Source organism: Galendromus occidentalis, unplaced genomic scaffold (genome assembly GCF_000255335.2).
Source record: "Galendromus occidentalis unplaced genomic scaffold, Mocc_1.1 scf7180000076281, whole genome shotgun sequence".
Taxonomy (NCBI): Eukaryota; Metazoa; Arthropoda; class Arachnida; order Mesostigmata; family Phytoseiidae; genus Galendromus; species Galendromus occidentalis.
Genome location: NW_003804270.1, coordinates 153,325 through 166,465, shown reverse-complemented (window position 1 = coordinate 166,465; position 13,141 = coordinate 153,325).

Sequence of the window (13,141 nt, the reverse complement as noted above, 5' to 3'; positions counted from 1 at the left end):
CTATGACGTGTTCACCAAGCGTCGATTCTGGCTGTTCGGCAGCACTGACTGAGTAGCTCCCCACCCGGTCTCGTTCCTGTGTACAAACTCCCAGTGACCTGTGTTCCCCGCATCCTGGTGCTCTTTAGTTACCGCCTTGCGAGCGCAACATGTGAATTGTCTCACTTCTCCCGAGTGATTGCCGTTCAGAGCAGATCGACTTTGTTGATAGATGGAGATCATGACGAGGATCCAACAGCGAAATCAATGAAGCTTTTATTATTGAGAGATCATATTTCGAACGAAATAATTATGTATAACGGATCACGGACTGGAGAGAGCGCATATACATATAGCATTTTTTAAAACAACGACGACGATGGTGGCGGAAACGCATCACAGTCCTATCGGAGGAAGAATACTTGAATGAAATCCGGTCGGACCGAGCGAGCCCTCCGGAAGAGAACCGCGTCCCAAGCATGTAGTGGTGAATTCCGGCTCATTTCAATTAATCTCATCTGATAATTCACAATTCCACAACAGAAGACGAGCTATCATTCAATTAGGGCAATCCATCAATCTATCGACGCATCAACGAATCGGCTGAACGGTAGAGTCGTAGCTTCTTACATTGACGATCGCTTTTGTATCATGGCTCATGATGGCTCATCGGCGAATCAGTGATGAATCGAAAAACTGAACATATTTGAACTGCAATCATAAAAACGGAAAGAGAAATTCATCTATTTTGTTACAAAGCTTCCGCATACGTCTTCTACAACATTGCGGTCCACAAGTCTCCTCAGGGCAGCAGCAGCAGCAGTAAACCCCAACTCCCCGAGGAGTTTTCGCAAGACTCAATCTAGCGGGAACTGGTATCGCGCCGAAACTGAAACTGAGCAAAATAATTCATCTCGTCCGAATGCTCTCTGCCTCTGATCTTGATTAGCTCTTCGTGGGGAGGCGAGCCGGCGTCTGCTTGTCGTATCAATGTGTTCCGGGGGTTTGATTTTTAGCGGCAGCTTCCATCCAATAGCGCTCGCTGCTCATCGCTTTGTTGGACAAGGATGATACGTGCTCCAAAAACAAGCGGCCGAACTGAATTATCAGTCGCGACAGACAACTTCGTCGCCGCAGAGAAGGCCACGCTGAGCTTCGGGGGATAATGGATGTATTCGTATTTGCCTGCTTTTTTAAATGAGGATTGAATTTTTCATCAGGGCGTCCCCAGCTTTCCCATAAGAATTGGACCCACTCTGACGCAAAATCTCACTCACGCCAAATCGACAGAGCTAATGATACTGATTAGACTCATTCAAACGACTGTGACGCAAGAGGCGATGGAAGCCCAGGAGAGATACAGTGTAAATACGAAATGTGTTAATTGTGAATAATTTAATACAAAAAATACCCTCAGAAATTAAAAAAAAACTGACGAGTTCACTCCCGGAAAACAATCGAGAGGCAGAAACATAGAAGAATATTTGATGAGACAGCTCCAAGATGCCCTCTGGAAGAATCGAACAATCTATGTGAATTTCCCCAAAAAATGAAAACCCTGTAATGGCATCGATCGCGTATCTTGCCACGGAACAATCATTCAGAGGAAATTCTGGCTCGTCTTCATTAAGAAATGGTGCATTTCACTCCGGATGATCGAGATACAGAATCGTCAAAACACATGCTGTAAGCGGGGACAAGGGAACTGAGAAGTCTATCGTGAATGAATATATCATCGGAGAGTTTTGACAGCAGGAAGAGGGCGACGGATAAATCCCACGGAACTATAAGGGAATGAACTGAGTTGGATATGCGAATCACATTGACGGAAGGGGAAGGTGGTAAATAATCTATAAATAAATATTTACATGTTCCCTTCATCAGACGCAAGCTTTCTCTTCTGTTCTTTCTAAGCTCAGGCTGATCCTCTTATACTCTCCGGCATTAGCTGAATAATTCTGCCTCTCTGAATACAGATACAGATCATGATGACTTCGGGACTAGTACCGCAGAAGACTTCAGGACGAGGAAGAAAATGATCAGAAGCTCTCGAGATCCTAATAGAGGACTTGACAGGCGAAGGGCGAGGATCTAGAGCCACGCTCCTAGGAGGAATCTGGCGAATGACATGGGTCGTATGATTTCTCCGGAATGCCAGCTCGCGTCCGACTCCTGATGAATTTCGAAATGCTCGGAGCCGTCGATGAACACTCGTCACTTCGAGACATTGAATGCCGATGTCGGTGGAAGGGAGCAGCCTAAGCCTACAAGCATTCGATCCTGGATAAGGCTGTGTGAAGGACCAATACGGCGCTTCGCCCCCGGGGCTCACAGGCCAACCGAGGAGAAGCTGTCGTCGGTGCGAAGCGTGGGAGATTCGGGCTACGGCAAAGTTCAACCGCCATTCCAATCGGTACGAATCAGAGTCAGTGGAGCGGATTGCCGAGATTCCCACCGCGAACTGTGAATGATATTGTTGCCGGCTCTCGCTGATCAATATCGTTCCGCGAATTAGGAATACCCACCGATGCATCGGTGAGCAGGAAGTTCCCGGATCGAGCTGATCGCGAAGCTTCCTCCTTTCGCCGGGTTCCGAGAGCTGCTCCGACAGTTTGAGTCCGACATCTGGTTGAAAAAAAGAGGAAGAGGTACAAGGATCGACGCTCAATTTTCGTGGAGGGAGTCGGTCACATTGTTATAATAGAGCTCTGGAGCAAAGCGGGCCGCTTCGTCTTGTATCAGGTCACGAAGGTCGTCTGAGTCAGTCAGACTCCCGCCAGCGACATTCCGAGGGTTCCCGATTCGGAAGACCGGAGGAGCCAGAGCACTCGCTGGCTGTCTGGGAATCGGTGACGGACAAGCTCACAGACAACTGCCTTGGCGCAATGCCAGTTATCGTGCAAGTGAGGGCTGGCTGGCTGGAAGGCTGGCTGGCGCCAACTGCGTCGGATACATCTGTATCGCCGCCAATTCCAAGGGAACAAGAAAGGAGCGCTCTTCTCGCGAATTACCGCAGCAGTAGGATCCCCATGTAGCTCAAATTCATAGACTGTTTTCGGATTTCCGTGCTCGACAGAGGTGCCGGCGCCTTTCCCTATTCAGGCGACGCTTATCTGGACTCTAGCCGCACGGGAGCAATCGTCCGTCGAGTCCGCAGTATTTAACCGTCGCGATTGAAATGTCACGATCAGAAGTATGTCGGATTTCATCTTTTATTATACGAATCAGGTGACCAAGGACGGATTGCTCGAGGTACGGAAGGAAATAAGCACTCGAGTTTTATCTCTCCGTTTTGCTCTGTCTGGGCAAAATAGATCTGCCTCCAGCTCTAGGCGCCATTCGAGTCGCGGCCGCGTTCCCATCGTTTCGTCCTTCTTGCCGAAAGCCATCCTTTTCCCAGAGCCCTGCCCTATTCCACACTTTTCCACGACTTGTTTCCCGTTTCGAGTGGGTTTTTTTACGGGTCCTATCCCTCAGCTTCCTCTCGCCGCTCTCTGCTCTGTACAATCTTCTGCTAAAAAGTGCATAAAACTTTTTATGCTCCCGGTGGAAAAGCCCAAACGAGGAGAGTGCGGATGACGGCGGACCGAGGAGAAGAGAAGGATCACTTCTTAGAGAAAAACGATCACCGAAGAGCACAACGTTCAGTTCAGTCCCCCCAAGCAAAGAAGTATCAACCGACGCCATGATTGTGACTTGTTGATCCCTAAGCCGCCGAGGACTGACTTAAGTAGAGAACTGAAGACCTTGGACGCGGCCGATGCCATCCACGAACCCACATTCTTCGATTGACGCTCGAATTCTCGACGAGAGAATCAGAATTTCCCTGACCATGATATTCGAGCACTTCGGCTCTCTATTCATTCCACTCATGCCACGTTTCCTTTCCGAACGTTCAATTTCAGCTATGAATAGGGTCCAGAGAAGACGGGACAAAAAGGTTGGGCTTCAAGAAACCGTCCTCGTCCACCCCGCAGAAATTATACATACTCAGAATTCAACGGACCATTCTGACCGAGCTCGCTCGAGAGCTCCACTAAGCCAGCATCTCAAGAGTGTTGAGATTTTAAAAATAGATCGCTCGTCCGGCTTCGTTCGTGGTCCTTTCTTCTTCTGAGATTTCCGTCAAGCTCGTTGACAGATTGATGGTTATCAGTGGTAGCAGGAAGCGTTTCTCGGTCGCCACTATTGCCACGCATGGTTCAGAGCCGTAGAAAACGCCGCGACTGATTAGTATGCATCGCTTATAGATCTCTCTAGCTCTAATCTCGCTCTTATTGAGGCGATTCGCTCGACGGATTCTCGAGCTAATTCGTGAAAACGCGACACAGCTGCACTGCATTGTGAATACACCATGTCCATCAAATGATAAACTTCGAGTGTTCCTGGGAGGAGCTTCAGGAGGAATAAACTGCGAAAAGGAGGTTTGACTCGGATGCGATTCGATGAGCAGCAGCTTCTGGGCTGGTTTTACTCCGGAGTTCGAGATCCGGGGCTCGAACGACCTTGCCACCGACGAACGCGAACACTGTGGGGTCTGCGGTATATGTACATCTGGCCTGACCGATTGATGGCATGCATCTATCTGTACGTCTGAGCCAGGTGCGGAAGCATAGGAATAGAGACAGGTGAAAGTAGTTCAGCGTTGCAGGACTCGGAATTGCAGGGCGCGACAGTCCGCAGATGGGCGTGGGTGGGTTAGAAATGTTACCGATTCTTCCGCGGTCGCGGCTAAGCATGTAACAATGCGCACAGAAATCTCTGCCCGTACGTCTGTTGTACGTCAGCCTATTCGCGACGTCGCGGCGGCTAGATAGAGTCAGTGGGACATGTGGTCGTTAACGTTGTTTATGGGGCCGGACGCACTCGTTTTCTCGCTGTCTATCTCTGTCTGGGTGCCCTTTGTGCGATTTATGTCTCCCATAGGCCCTTGTTGCAAGACCCATCCTCGAAGTACACGGCCGAGTGCGGGTACACGCACACATGCACGCAGCGAACACTCGCACGCCCATTCAATTGATTCACAGTTAGATTTGTATTCCGCAGCCGCGAAGCTTCAAAGCATTTCGTGGAAGCCATCGCGCCACCGATGCAGAGGTTCGCCTCTCAGCCTGGACCCGTGCTACGGCAGACTTCTGCGTGAGAACCATGATTGCCTACCGAGCCGAGTGAGTTTTGTCGAAAATCAATGAGGCCCGTCTCGGCGCGCCGGAGTCCTGTCGTCTCTGTCGCAGTTCCAACGAAGTCGTTCCAGACGCTAGAATCGGAAACAGGGAGAGTACACGGGTAGGACATCGGAGAATATTTGGGAGCGCTCGATATTCAGCATGGCGCGGGATCTCCGAGATCTCTCTTACATGTGTCAGTGCGGCTTAGACGATCCACAAGGACGCACGGCTAGTCGATAATCAGTTTTGTCGCTGTTTTTTCATATTTCTCCATCCTCGCACTAGAATGCGCGTCCTAGCTCGTGAATTGAGAAGCTCCGCGACACCGGTGTTGGACTTTCTTCACTGACCAGGGCTCAGTCTGCCGAGAAAACTCCGGGTCCCGGAACACCTTTCGTCGTTCCCCGCTGCCGTTGACGGCCTTCGACAAAAATGGAACCGTGAGCCGACGAATCGCTGCAGCTAGGAGTCTTGTCGCCTTGCTTGTTAGCGGGACCTGGCGACCATCTAGCTCTGCCTAGCGGGAAGGAAGAAAGAAAAGAACGAGGTAAGAAAGGATGCCTACAGACTCCGTCCGCTTGGCCAGGAAACTCGATAAGGCTCTTCTACAGGAAGGGGTACGCTCTTGATGACGCCCCGCGATGAAGGAGACGCCCTCGCATCCAAAAACATTCTGTTCGGCGCAGCGTCCTGACGCCGATCATGGGCTTTATCTTGGACTCTGCCGCGTTATGTCGCCATCTCGGTGGGGCGGTCGTCAGATGAGCTCCCGGATGAGCAGATGCGTTGACGGCTCGGAAAAAACGTCCGCGCCGACGAGTTTCTCCATGAAGCTGCGGATGATAAGTTTATCGATCTCCCGCTTGCTGATAGTCTTGACTTGGAGAGCATAAAGGGGAACTGGTTTCCGGAGCAAGCCCATCGGGCGAACAGGCATCCGGGAGATTATAATTGAGGGCATGATTTTACAAGATTTCGTTGACGCTACGGTAAGCCGAGGAGTGCACTCCTCACCTCCGAGGAAATTCACACTCCGATCCGTCTTCAGGCGAGACCGTGCTCCCGGGGAATGCCTCATCTCCTAAGGGGTATCACTATCGGGCTGCTGTCAAGAGTTAGTGATTTCAAGCTGCTGCCAGCCTGCTTTGCCATTCATCCTCTCCAGCGTCTCCGCTGCTTGTCCCGGGATATTTCGGCAGCGGACCTTCGTGTTTTGGGGAGCTGCGGCTCGTCCCTTCGAAATTTCAGCCATCCGTTCGAGTTTCGTTCACCAAGATGGATTGCTCTACCTCCTTCCGACCTTCTCGGTGAGTCGGGGACAGGACTCTCGCGAAGAGGTGGGGTTCGCCATGTCCGGATCCTTCCGGTGAATTTCCATCCAACTCGGAGTTAATTTGAGGAAACGCCGTTTTGTTTCCCGCAAGAAAAAACTAATTCATCTAGAGAGAGGTTAACTCCGAGTCAGTGAATTCCCTGGAGCCCAGGCTCCTCTACCCCCCCACCGTTCGACCTGTATTACCCGGCGATTCCCGACACTCGCTATCCCGTCCAGTTATATCACAACCTCCGTCCTGGTCTGTCCAATTCGCAGCTTCGCAGGACTGAGGCCTTGCAAACGGTCAGCAATCCACTGTTCGGAAGTTAATCTTGTTTTCTGATCTCGGAAAATCATCTCTTATCACTTGCCAGGTGACTCACAGCCGATCCTAGGAGCAAGACCACGGTACGACAGAGAACCATCCTCCGACGGTGGGTAGAGTGACAACGGGGCGATGAGCCGTCGGAATGATTGCCGGTCACGTGTCTTCCTTCGTAACTTGGAGCGCAAAAGCTAGCAACGGCCCTCGACTCCGAGTGGGAACAGCCAGTTTAGAACAAGTCACCCCACCACGTACTCACCCCGAACGAACGAAAGAACGCCCGCCCGCTCGCTCGCTTGACCGACGAATCTCTCAATGGAACAAGTGGTGGAGTATGAGGTATAGATTACACACGCCCCGGTTACCCTCTCAGAACCCACCGACCACTCGGCCACCCGACCTCTGAAGTGGCTTCTTCCGCCCCCCTTAGCGCCTCCGATGCTCCCCAAAAAGTGCCATCGCCGTCAGTCATTTTTGAGTCCGTGGGTTCACACGGGACAGCAGTCTGCTGCGCATTTCCCGCGATTCGGATTCCTAGGTTATTCTCCCATTTCTCATTCTGGTTATCTCCGGATTCATTCTCCGATTCGAAGGAGCGCCGACGAGTCGTACTCCATGATCAGCGCAGGTTCGTAGGCCAAAAACATTCAAGACTGCTTCGTCCGTACCATCAGAGGAAGAATTCAAGGCCACTGGCCTGCGATCCCTCGTCTGCTGCTCGCATTCCTGGAATCCGGGGGGAAGTCTGGCGCGAATCCGTCAGAGCCGACGGTCGAGGCGTTACTGAACAAAAGCCCACAAAGAACCCGGGCGAGAATGGAATATAATCTCCCCGTTGCTGTCCGGAAGCGGAGTCGGATTATACCCCTTCCAGGGATCCACTAAAAATTGTTGAAAGTGACCGTATTCTCCAAAAAGCTAGGTATTTGGAATAAACAGTCCTCGTGAGCTGTCCGACGCCGGATCATAGCGTACTTCTCGATGGTTGGGCTCTGAATCTCGAGTTTGAGCCGAGAGACCTGCCTCAGGATCGCGTAGAGGCCGAGGAGACAAACGAATCTGGTTGGACCGATTGAAGTTCGTAAGTCCTCGGAATTTCGTCAATCAATCACACTTGTCCTCTGGACAAGGGTGCGATTCATCGATCGATTTCTCCCAAAGCATCCATGGGACCCTCCAAAACCCGGCTCAATTACCCCGCTGTTTCTTTAACCCGGCGGGAAATTTCTGAAATCTTCATTGATCCATGAAGAGCCCGAGGAACAATTTCAGGGTACCGCAGACCCCCCAGAGGGATTAGGATCTATCTGATCTGAGCTCCGGGGACAGTCTCGCCAAGTCATCGCTGAAGCTTCCGGCATATTTTCGATTCCTTCGACTCGGAATCTCTGTGGAATCAGGACCGCAGCCACGCTTCCCGGGAATGGCGTTCCTTTGATTGATTAAAAATGATAATTATCTTTCCGGGGAAGCTCGAACGACGGCTCCGGTATCGTCGAGGTTTCGTTTCGACATTCTCGGAGAGCCTACGAGTTCCGGGTGTCATCGGCTGTAGTCTGGGCAGGACTGATTGGTTCGGGTTTTGTCGGAGACGCGTATTTGGACGTTACCAACATTACGACAGAGTGTCATCAACAGGTGCCTGCCAATACCGTCCTCTCCGGATCGTATTTGCCCAAACTGTCGACTGGAAACGCTTTGTACACTCGCTGTCAGAATACCGGCTTCTTCTCACGACTGGCTCCGTCGAGTCGCCCGTGTTCCGGGAGAGATATTTCACGATGTTCTATTGCAAGATCGGGAGCTTGTGAAATTCGACGGGTGAGTCGCGAGAGGAGCGAGTGCGTTTCTCGGCGTAAGTCACGGATTCCGACAGAACTTTTTGATTCGAATGACTCATGACGCGCGGTGAAAGACTCTTCTCAGCTCCTCGGCATCTTTTTGGGCCGCTGTTTGCGGTCGAGGATCAGGTGCGCAACTGAAACTCCAGTGGAGAGTGTGCACCCAGCCATTCTTGTCGAAAAGGTAGGGATAGAAGGGAACTCGTGGGGAAGAAGGAGGCGAGAGCAAAGGTCTTTGTTCGGAGCGCGTCGAGGGCATGGGACACATTTACATAATCGACAAGCGACGCTCGAGAGCTCTTTCCTCCTTTTGTATGAATTCGTCTATTTCTTTTAGTGCGTCTCCGGTGCTCGAAGCAACGCCAGCTGAGCGTTTACCCTCCTCCGGTCGGTGGCATTCTCTTCCTGTTTTTTCAGTGTTCTCCTCACTCCCGGGGGGTAAATGGCAGGATGCGTTGCCCACCCGTATTTGGATAGGTGGATCAATGGCATGCACAGACCGCGAGAAGTCGACCAATCCCAGATCTGGTCACGGCCGGAGAGTCTTAAAATGTATTTTCGGGGAGCCGACTCCTCGTACTTCCACTCACTCACTCCTTCCCCGATTCGTTCTGTTGGCCTCGGATGACATCATCTCCGCATCGATAAGTCGTCGTGCGCAATGAATCTTCCGTTATAACTCGGCTGGGTGAAGGCGTGAAAGAGAAAAGGAAGTGGTTCGAAAACCGAAGAATGATTTCGAAGAGAACGGGGATAGTGGAATGAAGTGGCCCGCGACCTGAATAGAACTGTCCGAAATGTTGACCCGCCTCTCGACCAATCGAGAGTCTTCGATGACAGGTTCATTGTCGCAGATTCTGGGAAGATGCTCGAGGAACCTCGACGAGACGAAAGCTGAAATAAATTATTGTGGTTCTATTAGAGCTTCCCGATCAGTACGAAGAAGAATCGAAACTCTCCCAATGCTCAAGGGCGAAGGACAATAGAGCAGAACTCGAAGCACATCCGTGGAGAGAACAGAAACCCGATCAGCGACGAGGATTTTGAGGAAGTAATTTCAAATCATCGGTTGACCAGTCTTCATCCGCCGCCGTATCCACGACAAAGGAATCCAATACAATTCGAAGTTGACGGCACAAACTCTACTCCTGCCGTAGCTCCGTAAGTGGCGACGATCGCTAAACACACATTCCGCACGACGCCTCCCAATGTATGCGGGTGTCCTGAACATTTGAGGTTTCCGGAGAGTGAGCGAGAGCACCTGGTGGTCCAATTTCTGATCGCAAACACAGTTGTCGCAATCTTCGAGAACTTGTTTGATCGTGTCGAGCTACTGTTTGGCAATCCCAAAAGGGATTCAGGATGTCTGCCGCCTCAAGTCATGGGAAGCTCCCCCGGCGGCGGTACTTCACTCCTAATTTCGCCTCCACCCTCATCCAGGTCTTCCTTCCTGTCCTCTTCCGCCACTTTTTCGATTCAGTTATTCGAGCCCCGTGATGGGAGTGAGTCTCGTTTCGCCTGTCGCTGACTGGCTACATATCGATCCCTGGAGATCCAATCCTCGCCCGGTCACAAGACGCACTCGAGGTTGTGGTCGGAGTCCCTCTGCGCCTGTTTGGGGTTGTTCTTATGCCTGTGGTCAGTCGCCCACTCTGCGGCGTGGGCTAGCAGAGGGAAAAAATGAAAGCTCTTGATCCGCTCCGGATCTTGTGAGCTTCCATCCGTCAACGATCAGGATGCGACAAATCTTTCAAAGAACGGAAAATGCCGGAGACGGAAGAAGCGGAAATGAAATCTCGAATCCCGTGGACTTTCCTTCGGACGTTTCTCCGGAGTTTCCTAAGGGCGGGTACGCCACACCTCATGTGGCCCCTGTTGCAGCTGGAGCCGCATCACTCCTCACGGACTAACGACGGGGAGACAGGCAGCACAGCGCGTGTCCACGGAGAGCTCCACGGAATCTACGGCTCCGGGGGAGACGTCGACACTGCATCGGGCAACAGCTACATTCGTATGCCACACATGGTAGCTGTGGAGGCGCGAAATTTAAAGCTTTAAATCTCATCCGACGAATTGGACTCAACCAGCAACGAAGCGGGGAGCCGCGGAAGTCGCAAAAAGGAGAATCAGGCTTGGACGGCGCAAGCCAAGCTGGATAGCTCGCTCGGTGGACGGGTGGGTGACCGGCAAGCTGGTCAGGAAAAGGGGCGAAATAAGAAACTGGATTCCGTCCACGTCGCCCACTCAGCTCCTTGTCCACCAAGACAAGGACCGTGTCGGCGGCAGCGGAATTTCCTTTCTCTGAAGGGTCCCTCTGAAGTTCCGCTGCAAGCAGATGGCTCCGTGAGTATCACCACCGCCAGATTGCTCGGTGTGTGAGAATCACGGAAACCGCTATGTCCGGGAAAAGGGAGCGTAGGTACAGCAGAAAATTTAGCAAGGAACTCTGAAGGGACCCGCTCTCGTGGGGGCGATCGAGGGCCGAGACCTTGCGGGATCGTAGGGATCAAGATGATCCGGTACTGCCCATGTCTAAGTCTCGTGACTCCGGGAGGATATCCGTGGAACCATGATCTCACGGGGGAATCATTGACTCCTCCAATGACAGGATTCGAGTCTCTGACGACTATACTGACGCTCCAACCTCGGAATCGGTCTCACCCATTGGCTCGCGGGATCTCATTGCGCTTGTAAGGAGCAATCGCAACAGTCCTATTCAGCAAAGTTCTTCAAAGATAGTCTGCGGATATACAGGATAATTTTGATGCACAAGGCTGCCGACACTGTAGGAGATTCCCCCTTCGCGCAATTAGGACTCGAGATCATCTAGCATCTAGCCACTAGTTAGTCCCTCCGATGATCGGAAGAGAGCCTCGGGCTCCCAGAAATGAGGATGCCGAGGTGAAGCGGATGCATTTACGCATCCATCATCCTTGAATGAGGATGCACATCCCTCTCCCATGGGAGGTTGCAATTGATAATTTTGCCAAATCCATTCCCGTCTCCGCGGGATGCTCCTCAACACAGATCACTGGCCTCCCGACAGTCGGAGAGGCCTGCTCATGAATGAAGAGCTGTCTTAGGTGTCCCTGATTCCATGCCTCTTCATTATTATTGGCCGATACAGTCGAACCCGCTTATAAGAAAACCGGGTAAAAGAGAAAACCGGATATAAGAGACCGATCCCGATTCCCCGATTTTTTCTCCATAGGGCTTCATGTTAAAAACCTCGCTTATAAGAAACTCGGATATAAGAGAAAACCGGATATAAGAGACAATTTTCAAACCCCGGCCCCATAGAGTTCCATGTTGGAGACCTCGTATATAAGAGAGTACCGTCTCAAGCACAATTTCTGTTTGCTCTTCCATGACTCCTCTTCCTCTCGGAACCTGCGCGAATGAGACAACACGCGCAGATCGACGGTTCGATATTATCATTGCTCCGAAAATGATCGTCTCTCCACAAGATCATGATACAGGCATCCAAGTCATACGAGAACGAGATGTTTCAAGTCTTTTCGTCGAAAAACCGTACCTTGGATATTAGAGAAACCGTATATAAGAGACCATTTTCAATTCCCCGAGAGGTCTCTTTTAAGCGGGTTCGACTGTATGTCTCGCGGTCATTTAGGACAATTCGGGCGAGGATGGGTGATGCCGGATATCGAGGGGAAATATCGAGGTAAAGTCGAAGTTTGACCATCAGAAGATTTCCTCGTGACCTCTATATCTCTCTATTCAGACCTTCCACCATTCCCGGTGGATTTGCCCCCCATGCGTCGGAATTATGTCTACTCCTCGAGTCGGTCTAATGAATATATCTGAATTCTCCTATCCTTCTCCTTGTTTCCCGCTCGGAGAGAATCGTCTTTTTCCTGTCGGAAGCTCATTCCATTCCGATGTTGTGTAGCTCTTATGTCGTCTTGGACCGGAGATAATTTATTGTCGTGCGAATTGCTCTCTTGAGCTTCATTCGGAGATCGCAAATGTTCCGAGCTTGACAGAAGAATGAAGACATGGAGTACCAAAAAAACAGTCTCAAATGATTCCCGAGAAGCGAGATGTCGTGCGAATCGCCTGATCTGTATTTCCGTACCAAGGAAAGGAATGGAATGCAAGCCCGCGCGGAGGGAATCTTCGCGGAAAGCCCCTCAAAGAGTTTTGTGTCGCCCCGCTGCCCTCCGGAGCGGGCAAGGGAGATATCCGCTGCGATCTCAGCAAGGTTCCATGTTTTTTGTTTGCAGCCGTCCCGCTCGCGGATGGAGCGAAACCAAAGGGGCAGGTAGACAGTTTCATTCCTCGCTCAATGCACACAACGGTCGCAGACCTCGAGCGTCATGCAGGAAGCGCGTCTGGGTGCTGAATAACCGCCAGTCATTTTTGCCTCTCTTACATATCATCGTGTTGTTCGGACCGTCGGCGTCGTTCGACTGAGGGATGAGAAACAGACAACTCGCTTATGCGATGTGAGCTCTGTCGCGAATCCATTACACCTCATAGCCATGCGGTGTGC